This window comes from Olea europaea, unplaced genomic scaffold (genome assembly GCF_002742605.1).
Source record: "Olea europaea var. sylvestris unplaced genomic scaffold, O_europaea_v1 scaffold1741, whole genome shotgun sequence".
Taxonomy (NCBI): Eukaryota; Viridiplantae; Streptophyta; class Magnoliopsida; order Lamiales; family Oleaceae; genus Olea; species Olea europaea.
In genome coordinates, this window is record NW_019235122.1 from 127,334 (window position 1) to 139,279 (window position 11,946).

Genomic DNA, 11,946 nt, shown 5'->3' on the forward strand with positions numbered 1-11,946 from the left:
CCCCCCCCCCCCCCCCCCCCTCCCATATTTATTTGCAATGCCTATCACAAACTATTACATTTTTACCCCTCCCTAACTAACTCAACTGACTTGGCCGAATCCACGTGATCACTACACTTCCTTCTTCTAGTATAGGTAAATTGGACTGGAGGCCTATCATTACGTGCCGCACCGAAATCCACCTTGTCCTCAAGGTGGAAATTTGAAAATTGCAGTCTGATAGTTTCAAATGGTTCCCAGGTAGCCTCAAAGTCTGGCAAACCTTTCCACTTGATTAAGATATTAGGTTCCCCACTTGTGTTGTTAGGATTCGAACGAACACCGAGCACTGCCTCTGGTTTCGGGATGAATTTTCCTTCCCCTGTCAGTTGGGATGGAAGTGACAGGATTGATTGCAAATTTCCCACTGCTTTTCGGAGTAAAGACACATGGAAGACCGGGTGAATAGCTAATGTGGGGGGCAGTTTCAGTTTATAAGCTACCTGTCCAATTTTTTTATTCCACTTCAAAAGGTCCATAATATCTGGGAGAAAGCTTTTCAAATTATCTTTTTGCAACAGATTTCTGGCGGTAGGGGCGTAGCTTGAGATAAACCAAGTGTCCTACCGCAAATTGGATGTCACGACGGTGTCCATTTGCATTCTTTTTCGTCATCTGTTGTGCTCTACTAAGCTGTCCTTTTAGTTCTTTTAAGACCTCATCACGCTCTAAAAGAAGCTGCTCAACCGAGGAACTGGCTGTCATACCCCTTTCCAAGGACACGATCTGGGGTGGCTCTCGACTATACACTATTTGAAATGGGGTCTGCTTGGTTTCCGTATGGAAGAAAGTGTTATACCAGAACTCTGCCCAATGTAAGTACTAGCTCCAAGATCGCGGCTTGCCCGATACAAAACACCTCAGATAAGTTTCCAAGCACCGATTCACAACCTCCGTTTGCCCGTCTTTTTGCGGGTGCTGTGCTTGAGAGCAGTCCCTTGTGCCTTGAATAAAGCCTTCCTGAAGGTACTCATAAAAATTCTATCCCTGTCACAAACAATGGAGCGTGGCATGCCGTGCAGGCGGACTATCTCACGTATGAAAACTTCAGCCACCATAGGAGCCGTGAAAGGATGCTTAAGGCCAGTGAAATGCCCATATTTACTCAAACGGTCCACCACCACAAATATAGTATCAACTCCTCCCGACCGAAGAAGGCCTCTATGAAATCTATCGACACATCATCCTAAACTAACTCGGGAATTGGCAAGGGCTGCAGCAATCCTCCTGGAGACAGCACCATATAATTATTTTGCCAACAAATTGTGCATGCCGCCATGTAATCCCTCACCATCCTTTTCATTCCTTGCCAATATACTTCTCTAGTGATTCGCTTATAGGTTTTGAGAAACCCCAAGTGCCCCTACCTTTGAATCATGACATTCCTACTACATGAGGGTAGCCAAATGCGAGTTGCAAGGCAATACAACCTTCCCATGGTAACACAAGATTCCTTTACTTTCACTTTAATTCTTAAATTAAGAATTAAGGGATTCATCATTCGAAGGGAAGTAGACTACTCAAGAATTTCACATTTCTTTTCTGAATGATAAGGAGAGAAAAAAAATTGGATCAAAAGAAAATGCCATTTTGGAGTTTTATCAACAATTTGCTTGTGTAGGTGGGGATCCGGTATTTTCTGAATCCTTATGTAAGGAATTACAAAAGAAGTTCTTTCAACAAAGATGTGAATTAGGAAGGATTGGTCGACGAAATATGATGCCGTCAATCAGTACATACCCAAACTTCACTGGAATTCCCGTGTGCAGATTTGCTACTAATTTTCCCAACACTTCGTCAACCTCTACCTCCTTCATCACCTCTTCTAGCTGGAGAATTTTCGGCGTAGTTAATGCCAAAACATTCATCCGGGGTTACATTTGTGAAAGAGAATCCGCCGCCTTGTTCTCTAAACCCGGCCGATACTGGATATCAAATTGGTACCCCATGAGCTTGGCGAGCCATTTCTGGTGATCATCACTCACCAAGCGCTGTTCCCACAGAAATTTCAGACTCCGCTGATCTGTTCGGACCAAAAAGTGTCTGCCCAACAAGTAGTGATGCCATTTTTGGATGGCGAACACGATAGCCATTAGTTCCCTCTCATTGACTGGCTTTTGCCTGGAGCTCTGAGGGAGAACCTTGCTGAAATATGCAATGGGGTGACTATCTTGCATCAACACCGTCCTTAAACCTTGTCCCGAGGCATCCGACTCAACCACAAACTGCTTCGAAAAATTAGGTAACGCGAGTACCGAAACCCTGACCATAGCCGATTTAAGATTCTGAAATGCTGCCTTCATTTCATCATCCCATCTGAAGCGATCCTTCTTGAGCAGTTCAGTTAGAGGCCAAGCCAGTTTACCCTAGCTTGATACCAATCACCTGTAATAATCCGTGAGTCCCAGAAATCCCCGAAGCTCCTTGAGAGTGCATGGGCTTTGCCAGCTCAACATAGCCTCAATTTTCAATTGATGCCACTCTTTTCGCAAAAATCATGTGACCGGTGTACTCAACTTCCTGCTGCCCAAACAAACATTTCTTTCTATTAGCATACAACTAGTGTTCTTGCAAGGCCCCCAACATCGTGCTTAGGTGTTTAAGATGATCCTCCATCGAAGGGCTGTAGACTAGAATGTCATCAAAGAAGACAAGAACGAACTTCCGTAAGTACAGCCTGAATATCTCATTCATCAGATGTTGGAAGGTTTCCGAGGCGTTGGTTAACCCAAAGGGCATGACCAAGAACTCATAATACCCCTCGTGAGTCCAGAAAGCCGTCTTGGGAATGTCTTCCTGCCTCACCCGGATTTGATGGTAGCTAGACTTCAAGTCCAACTTAGAAAAGACACTAGCTCCATGCAATTCATCCAATACCTCGTCAATTACGGGGATTGGGAAACGGTCTAGCACCGTAACCTTGTTAAGCGCTCGATAGTTGACACAGAACCTCCAACTACCATCTTTTTTCTTCACCAACAGCACCGGGCTCGAGAATGGACTGAAGCTCGGCTGTATGATTCTTGCAGCAAGCATCTCTTCAACCAACCTCTCAATCTCGTTCTTTTGAACAAATGGATACCGGTAAGGTCTTACATTCATCGGAGTTGCCTCTGGCGGTAAGATAATAGCATGGTCCCGAGCCCTTGGCGGTGGAAGTCCATTGGTCCATTCAAAAAGCTTGTTATGGCGTTGCAACAACTCTTTAATTGAGTCCTATACTACATCCACGGTCTTCCCCGGCTCCACCCCTAAACACCCTAGTTCCAACAGAATTCCTTGCTCTCCCTCCTTAAAGGTTTTTACCAACAATTTCAACGACACTTGCGTTTTATCCAAACTAGGGTCGCCCCGCAACACTACAGATTCCCCTCCCACCTTAAAGCGCATGGTTAAGGTACCCCAGTTCACTTGCATCCTTCCCAATGTCTCCAAACACTTCATCCCCAATATTACATCTGTATAGCCTAATTTCTGGGGTAAGAAGTCCTCCACTATGTCAATATCGAGCAGAGAGACCACAACCCCCTTGCAAATGCCACCCCCCTTCACTTACAGCCCCGTACCCATAAGGACCCCATAGCTTGCGGACTCCATAACCTGCAGCCCCAACTTCTGGACCAGCTCAGTTGAGATGAAGTTGTACGTAGCTCCGCAATCAATAAGGACTATCACTGCTTGTCCCAAAATGAGCCCCCGTAACTTCAAAGTCTTTGGTGCGGACAACCCAACTGCCGATTTTATGGATAGCTCCACTGTGCCACTTGCCGGAACTTCCACCTCTTCTTCTGGACCCTCCGATCATGCCTCACATTCCTCCTCTTGCACTAAGAGCACCTGTAACTCACAATTTTTGCACTGATGCCCCGGGAAAAAACGCTCATCACAGCCGTAACATAGCCCCCTCTCTTTCTTCAATTGAAGTTCAGCGTCGGTTAACCTCTTGGATGGATATTCAAGTAATTTGGGCTGCCCCCAATTGGGCCAGCGTAAGATGGACCCAAGCTAGAAGACCTTGATCTAATTGGGCCGACTGACGCTTAGGCTCTTCGACCCGTTGGGCCAGTTCCATGATTTGGCCCAATCCTTGAGGCCTCAGCATTCTCACCTCTGCTCTAATTACTGGACTTGGTCCATTTATGAAATTCCCTTCCAATACTGATTCTGGAATCTCCGGCAGATGGGGCAGCTAACAGTTCGAACCAGCAACGGTAATCCCTAACGGTACCATCCTGTTTTAGGGCCAGAAATTTCTCCAACATGCTTCCCTCCTGAGACGGTCGAAATCCTTCCAACAGCAAGAGTTTCAGGTGTTCCCAGCGAGCTAAGGGTTGCCGGCCATTTTCCCACCAGTACCAAGCTAAGGCTTCACCCTCAAAACAGACTGCAGCTACCTCGATTTTTTCCCAATCCTTAAATTGGTTGATGCTAAAATATCTCTCAGCTCTAAAAATCCAAGCATCAAGCCCTTCACCATTGAATAAAGACATCTCTAGCTGGCGACTTCGATTTCACCCGCCCAATGTCATCCCTGTGCAATTGCCCTTCAATAACACCAGTGAACTCCTGGGTTTTAGTTCGACCCTCTGAATCCAGGGTCGGTTCCGATGTGCTAGATGAATTCCCTTTCTCCTTCCTATCTCGTTCCTGTTCACCCCACTTCGTCATCACGAAGTCGAGTTTCTCCATTATCACCGCCATATCCCGATGCATCTCAGATTTCATTATCTCCACTCCTTCCTGTAATCTATCAAACATTGTCTCCAGTTGCGCCACCCGATCTGCAATCGTCATAGTCCTAGTAATATTGCTCTGATACCAATTTAGATAGATTCCTAGCTACTTAGACTGAAATCAGCACTCAATTTGCAATAAAATGAACGATTTATTAATGAGAGTAGATGAAGGAAGCAGAAAAAATATAAATCCAGGGCTATTAGAGAGGCCTTGTCTCTCCCTCAATACTCCAACAGAACAAAAGAATAACCAATGCCCCCGTCACCTCTTTTCATCCCCCCCTCCCATATTTATTTGCAATGCCTATCACAAACCATTACATTTTTACCCCTCCCTAACTAACTCAACTGACTTGGCCGAATCCACATGATCACTACACTTTCTTCTTCTAGTATAGGTGAATCGAACCGGAGGCCTATCAGTAAAGAGCTTGACAACAAAAGAAAGAAGTACTTGAGTAATTTGCAAGGATCAACATACCATCTAACAAGTGTCTTTCTTTCTTCTAGACAAGTATCCGAGTAGACTCGGGCTTGTGAAAAACCCGTAAACTATACCAGTAAAAGCTGGCTCCTAAATGTGACCTGCAAGGACCATACTCAGTGAACATCACCTTAGAGAAAAGCAGATTACTTGATAATTTTCTACTAATGATGAGTGTAATTGTATTCAGTTTGATGAAAAGATGAGTTTGTGATGGTACTTCTATTCTTTTTGAGTAAACCTGCATAATTGGTTGCTTACCAATCATCAATTGGACCAAAGTTGCTTAGAACAAAGCTGAGAGCTGTAAAAATAATTGCCTTCTGAAACATGGTTTTAGAAGCCTCAGTTGCAATAACATCTGTGTTTTGAACTTGGATCAACGGGGGTACTATATTCTTTTATGTTCAAGTATTTGAACTTGTTTATCACATTCTCAATATAATGTGATTGACTTAGGCGATAACCCCAACTAGTTTTTGTGACCTTGATACCTAAGATGGTATCCACTTGACCAAGATCCTTCATCTTGAATGTGGAAGATAGAAACATCTTTGTTTCTTCTATACCGTCCATGTGATTACTTATAATTAACTTGTCGTCAACATATAAACATATAAATGTCACATAATCATGATACACTTTAGAATATAAATATCTATCTACGCTATTATATTTAAATCCAAATGATGTTATAGCTAAGTCAAACTTCTTATGTCATTTCTTAGGTGCCTGCTTCAAACCATATAAGGATTTTACTATCTTGCATGCCTTATGTTCATTTCCAAGTAGAACGAATCTTTCGGGTTGCTCCCTATAAACCTGCTCATCGAGATTCCCATTTAAGAATGTCGTCTTGACATTCATTTGATGAACGTGCAAGTCATATATTGAGGCCAATGCGAATAATATCCTAATTGATGTTATTCTCACTACCGGTGCATTAGTGTCAAAATAGTCGATTCCTTCATTTTGTCGATATCCTTTTACTACTAATCTAGTTTTGAAAGTATTTAGAGAGCCATCAACATTATATTTTCTTCTAAATACCCATTTACATCCAATAGGTTTGGATACCTATGGTAGATTGACAAGTTCCCAAGTTTTATTAGACATTATCGAATCCATTTTATCTTTAATTGTATCTTTCCAAAAAATGTTATCACGAGAAGCCATAGCTTTTTTTTATAGGTTTTAGGGTCGGTTTCCACTTGTAGAACAAAAGGAATTGTTCTTATAACATTCAACTCATTTACTTCTACTAAGTAAAAGGAGATAAGTTGAAAATTAATTTCATCCGGTCCCAAAGACTTCTCAACTCGAGTTCTCTTACTTTTTCGTGGTTCACTAGACTCATCGACATTTTTAGAAGACATTTCATCACATGTTCCACTTGAGCTAGGGATATTTTCAATATTTTCATTTAATTCATTAACCGATGATAACAAATTTTCAAAGAGCTCTACATCACTTGATTCGATAATCACATTGCTTCAAGTTTAGCGACCTATAAGATTTGCTATTATTAGTATATCCAACAAAAGCACATTTAATGCCTCTTGCACCTAATTTGGTCCTATTAGGATTTGTGTTCTTGCAATAAGCAAGACACCTCCACACTTTGAAGTATCCAATGTTCGATTTTCTTCCTTTCCACAATTCATAGAGATAAACCTTTCTATTTTTAGAAGGAATTCTATTAAGTATCTTACATGCACTTAATAAAGCTTTACCCCATAAATTAAACGGCAACTTAGCAAATATAAGCATGGCATTAATTATTTCTACTAAAGTTCTATTCTTCCTTTCAGCCAAACCATTTTGTTCGGGTGTCTTAGATGTAGAATATTGGTGAATTATGCCATGTTGTTCACAATATAAATTAAATTCATTAGAGAAGTATTCACCACCTCTATCACTTCTTAATGTCTTTATTTTCTTATTTAAATGATTTTCAACTTCATTTTTATAGGTCTTAAACAAATCAAATGCTTCATATTTACGTTGCATCAAATAAATATAAGTATATCTTGAGCAATCATCAATAAATGTTATGAAATATCTATTTCCACCTCTTGTTAGCATGTCATTCAATTCATATATATCGAAATGAATTAATTCTAATATGCTAGAAGTCCTCTTAACGCTTTGATAAGGTTTTTTAACCATTTTTGCTTCTACACATGTTTTACATTTAATGACCTCATTTTCATCATATGAAATTAAGTCACAATTTCTCATACGTTTCATGGTACTTTTACCTATGTGACATAATCTAGCATGCCATAAAGAAAATAAATCAATCATGTAAGCAAAATAAACTTTATTTATTTCATTGTCAATAGTACAAAGTTTGACCATTCCTTCACATGAATAGTCATTTCCAACAAATTTCTCGTTAAGTGACAATACAAGTTTACCGGATTTAAAGACACTTTTAATGCCCGATTTCTCCAAAAGATTTACACTCACTAAGTTCCTATTCATATCCGGAACATGTAGTACATTTGTGAGAGTAACATTTTTCCCAAAAATGAAGATAATTTCTATACTTCCTTTTCCAATTACTTTAGACCGCACCTCGTTACCCGTTTGAATCTCTCGATCTCCATCCACTTCATTGTATGTTTTGAACAAAGATTTGTCATGTGATACATGCACCGTGACACAAGTATCATACCATCACCCGGGAACCTTTCCCTTAGTTGCATTTATTTCGCTCACGGTGGTCGCAATCTTGTCTTGTTGGATGAATTTCATTTTACCCTCAGAGTTGTTGTGTTTCCAATGTCTATAATTTTTTGCGTAGTGTCCAGATTTCCCACAAACAAAGCATCCTCCTTTGGTCTTCTTCTTGAACTTATTAAGGTTACTTGAAGGATTCATTTTGTTAAATTTTGTTGGCAGTTCGAAATTTTCTACAGCATTTACTTTGGAAGTGCCCTCATGAGAATCACTTTTATCACGTATTCTCGACTCTTCCTCTGAAGATGTTTTTACAGTTGTTCCAAAAAATAATTTTCGTAACTATACATTATCTTCTTCTGGTATCCTTTCCAAGTTCCGAAAAGTTTGGCAATTATAGCCACCACTTGAAAGGTCTCCAATATTTCAATTTTCATCGCCTTTAACTTATTGACAATTACTTGCATTTCATGTTTTTGGGGGAAGAAGGGAATATTCTCTAAAAATTTAAAATCGAAGTACTTAGAAATTAAAAATTTCTTTGTACCTTCTTCTTCCGCTTTGTACTTATTTTCAAGCTCATCCCAAATTTCCTTTGCTGAAGTTGTATTTGTATATAAATCATACAAACGATCCGATAATACGTTGAGAATGTGACCGCGACATATCAACTCATCTTCTTGGTGCTTTTGTCTTTCATTCTTCACCCCTTAGATTTCTCCATTTGTTGGTTCTGGTAGTGGCGCCAATTTCGGATCTAGGATGTAGAAAATCTTTAGTGCAGTGAGAAGAAATTTCAATTTATCTTTCCATCAAGTGTAGTTCGTTCCATCGAATTGATCTAACCGCACCAAGTCTTGATTCATGAGTTTGATTGTAGCCAATGTTGTCTCGCTTTCCATTGCAGAAGTATCGTTTGAGATTATTGGAGAAAATTTACCGGATTGGAGTAGAGATCACAAAATATGAACCGGAAATGCCAAAAACAAGATAATCACGAACTTATATCAATGAATGACTTGAACACGATATCGTTGTCCTCAAACGATATTTGCCCCTTCTCCTATGAACTTGAGATGCTTCGAAAGTTGTTGGCAAATGGTTTGTATGATTATAACAAGCCTTGCAAAGATTTAAACACAAAAGTACAAGTGCAAAATCCTAAAAAACTTGAAGAACACAAAGAATGAATATGGCTTTTAAAGACTTTGATCTTTGATTTTGGAAGTAATATGGAACCTTGATATTTTGCAATATTTTGCCTTCAATATGGATCCACTATTTATAGGCATAAGCCACATGTATGAAATAGTGCCAAAATATAACCCAAAATTCACCAAAATTGAACTTACAATGGCCAAAAATTGACCTGAAATGGTCGAATTTTCATACGGTCGCATGGTTAAACTCAAACCGAACCTCTAAGTTTCAGTAGGTCCTTGTGCAACCGCAAGGTTATATGCCTGTGCGGTCGCACAGGCCACACTCGAGGTCACCATTTTCGATTTCATTCCAACTTCTACTTCCAATGATTTATTGATGTTGAACAATAATTCTCAACAGGACATTGCAGAAGATTTCCTCTTTGTATGTGTATTTCGGATTGGGTAAGCAAACCTATAATTAAATCCTTGATTTAGAAGTTTTACAGAATTGGGAAATTCGAGAATTTATAACAATAATCCTGAGTACTTACATTAGATGCTAGAGTTCTCTCAGAACAAATAAATTTCAATATATCCCAAGAACTAAAATAGTCATTGCCCTACATCCAACAATTCGAGAGTTTGCATATGAGATTCAACCATCACTCATGGAGAATGTGGACGATATAATTTTTTTTATTCCAAATTGTTACATTTCATAGGTACTCGATTTCAATTAGAAGGATATTACATTCCATAATATTTACCAGGTGCGATAGATTCAATAACTTGACCAATCAAACTCCGAATGTAGACAAATCTCGTTGCTTTTAGTCTTATCTTATTAATTTTTGAAAGAATTACGATAATTGTCAACCATACCTTTTATGAATAATATGCTAAAAAGTAAAAAAAAAAAATGTTGAACTAAAAGATCCCTTTCAGTGCAAACTCTCACCTTAGGAAAGCACTTGGCCCCTAATATTACAAGGTTAATTATGTATGTTGAGGACCCTGTAATTGATACAGTTTATGGAAATGTGGAGTGCCACAAGTGTAAATGGATTACGTGTAACAAGGATTTTTATTTATTTATTTTTCAATCGTCCTAGTTCAAATTCCATTACAAACCATCAGGCACCAAAATAGGTATTTCAATTGGTTCTAGCAAAATGCCATAATCAACATAGGCCACCATGTAGTGTGTGCAAAATCAAAGGGATGTAGTGAAAAAGTAAAGTATGGCCACACATTCTTATGGATTTTTTCAATGCTGTATAAATATAAATTAATACATGTAAAACGAGATTGTGAATTATGTATGATTTAGAGGTGGATTTGTGGTTGTCTCAACCTCTGTTAAGGTTTTTATATAGTCAAGAGAATTGGCGACTGCGAAATTGTAGTATGTAAAGCAGATTTCTTGACCAAAAAAATGGATTAAATGAGATTAGGATATTAAGAATATTAATATATTGGATGAAGTGTGGACTTTTTTGGGAGCCAAAATTCAGATTTGGAAATATGAGTTGTGGATTCTTCTATGGTAATTGAGTTGTCAATGCGGCGTGTTTGGATGAGTGATAGTGGTTAGGAAATTGATTAACATTAAGAGATAAGATTATCACTTTTACTTCATATATTGCGGTTTTTCCCCCTGAATATTTATTAAAACAATGTAGGTGGTGTAATTTCCTCGTAAAAACAAAACACTTTTATGCTTGGACCACCTATCTAACTTCTATTAAAAGGAGAATGGGATGGCACTGTAGATGGAACAATAAAGTAATCCCATTTCACTGTTCATGTTTATTTTGTTTCCCTTCCTTTTTTATTTATTGCCTTATCCATACTTACGATCATGTTGACAACCATACTAACCATACCCCTTATGCTTACAACCATACTCCTTATTTTCAGCTACAAAATTGATCGATGTCTTCATTTCCATTTTATTTTTGTTTTGGTGCTGTGACATTTAGGATTTTCTTCTGTGTTTTTCTTTGACCCACATTCCCGATCTCTTCTTTTATACAACTGTCAAACTTCATCTTCGAGCTTTCAACGAGTCATTCTCTTTTTTTTTTAGCTGTTCCGCTTACTGTCAGCAAAACTATTATGGGAAGACAACGTTGGGTATCTATGTCTATGGAGGTTAATTTTCTTCGGGTGCATATTTGATGAAGGAAATAAAAGTCCAAACAATGCAGAAATTCTATATATAGTGTCCATCTTATCGCCACATAATCCTATTATTTCAGAAAAAATGTTGGTGATTGGTTTAAGAATAGGCAAGCTTACGAAAGAAAGAGAGAGCAGATGTTTATTAAGAATCCTCAACTGAAAATTTTGATGCAATGCAACCTCATTCTACTGATCGATGTTTAAGGACTTTCAGTTTAAGAGGTTTGTATTTAGCAATACTTTCCAATGTTATATGTTTTTTATGCTTGTATTTGTTTTAGTTTTTCATCTCACTTATAGTAAACATGTGCGTTCATGTCTCCAAATGTGCGGGGAGTCCAATGTGCAAAGACTCCACACATTGTGCGGGAACTCCGCATAGATTGTGCGAAGTCTCCGCACAATTGCAGACTATCCGTACATTGCGGGCAGTTTGTGCGGACTCTCCGTAAAAAATGTACGGACAGTCCGCACACATCTGTACGGAGGGTCTGCACATTGTGCGGACTCTCCGCACAGTTTGTGCGAAGTTGCGGAATTGCGTCAACGACTTTTTTTGTATAATTTAATCATGCAACATAATATTTGTTGTTTAGTTTGTTATTTTATTAGTGAAAAATATGCATTAAATCTAATAAAAAAATATATTTACAAGAATAAGTTTAATTTCAAT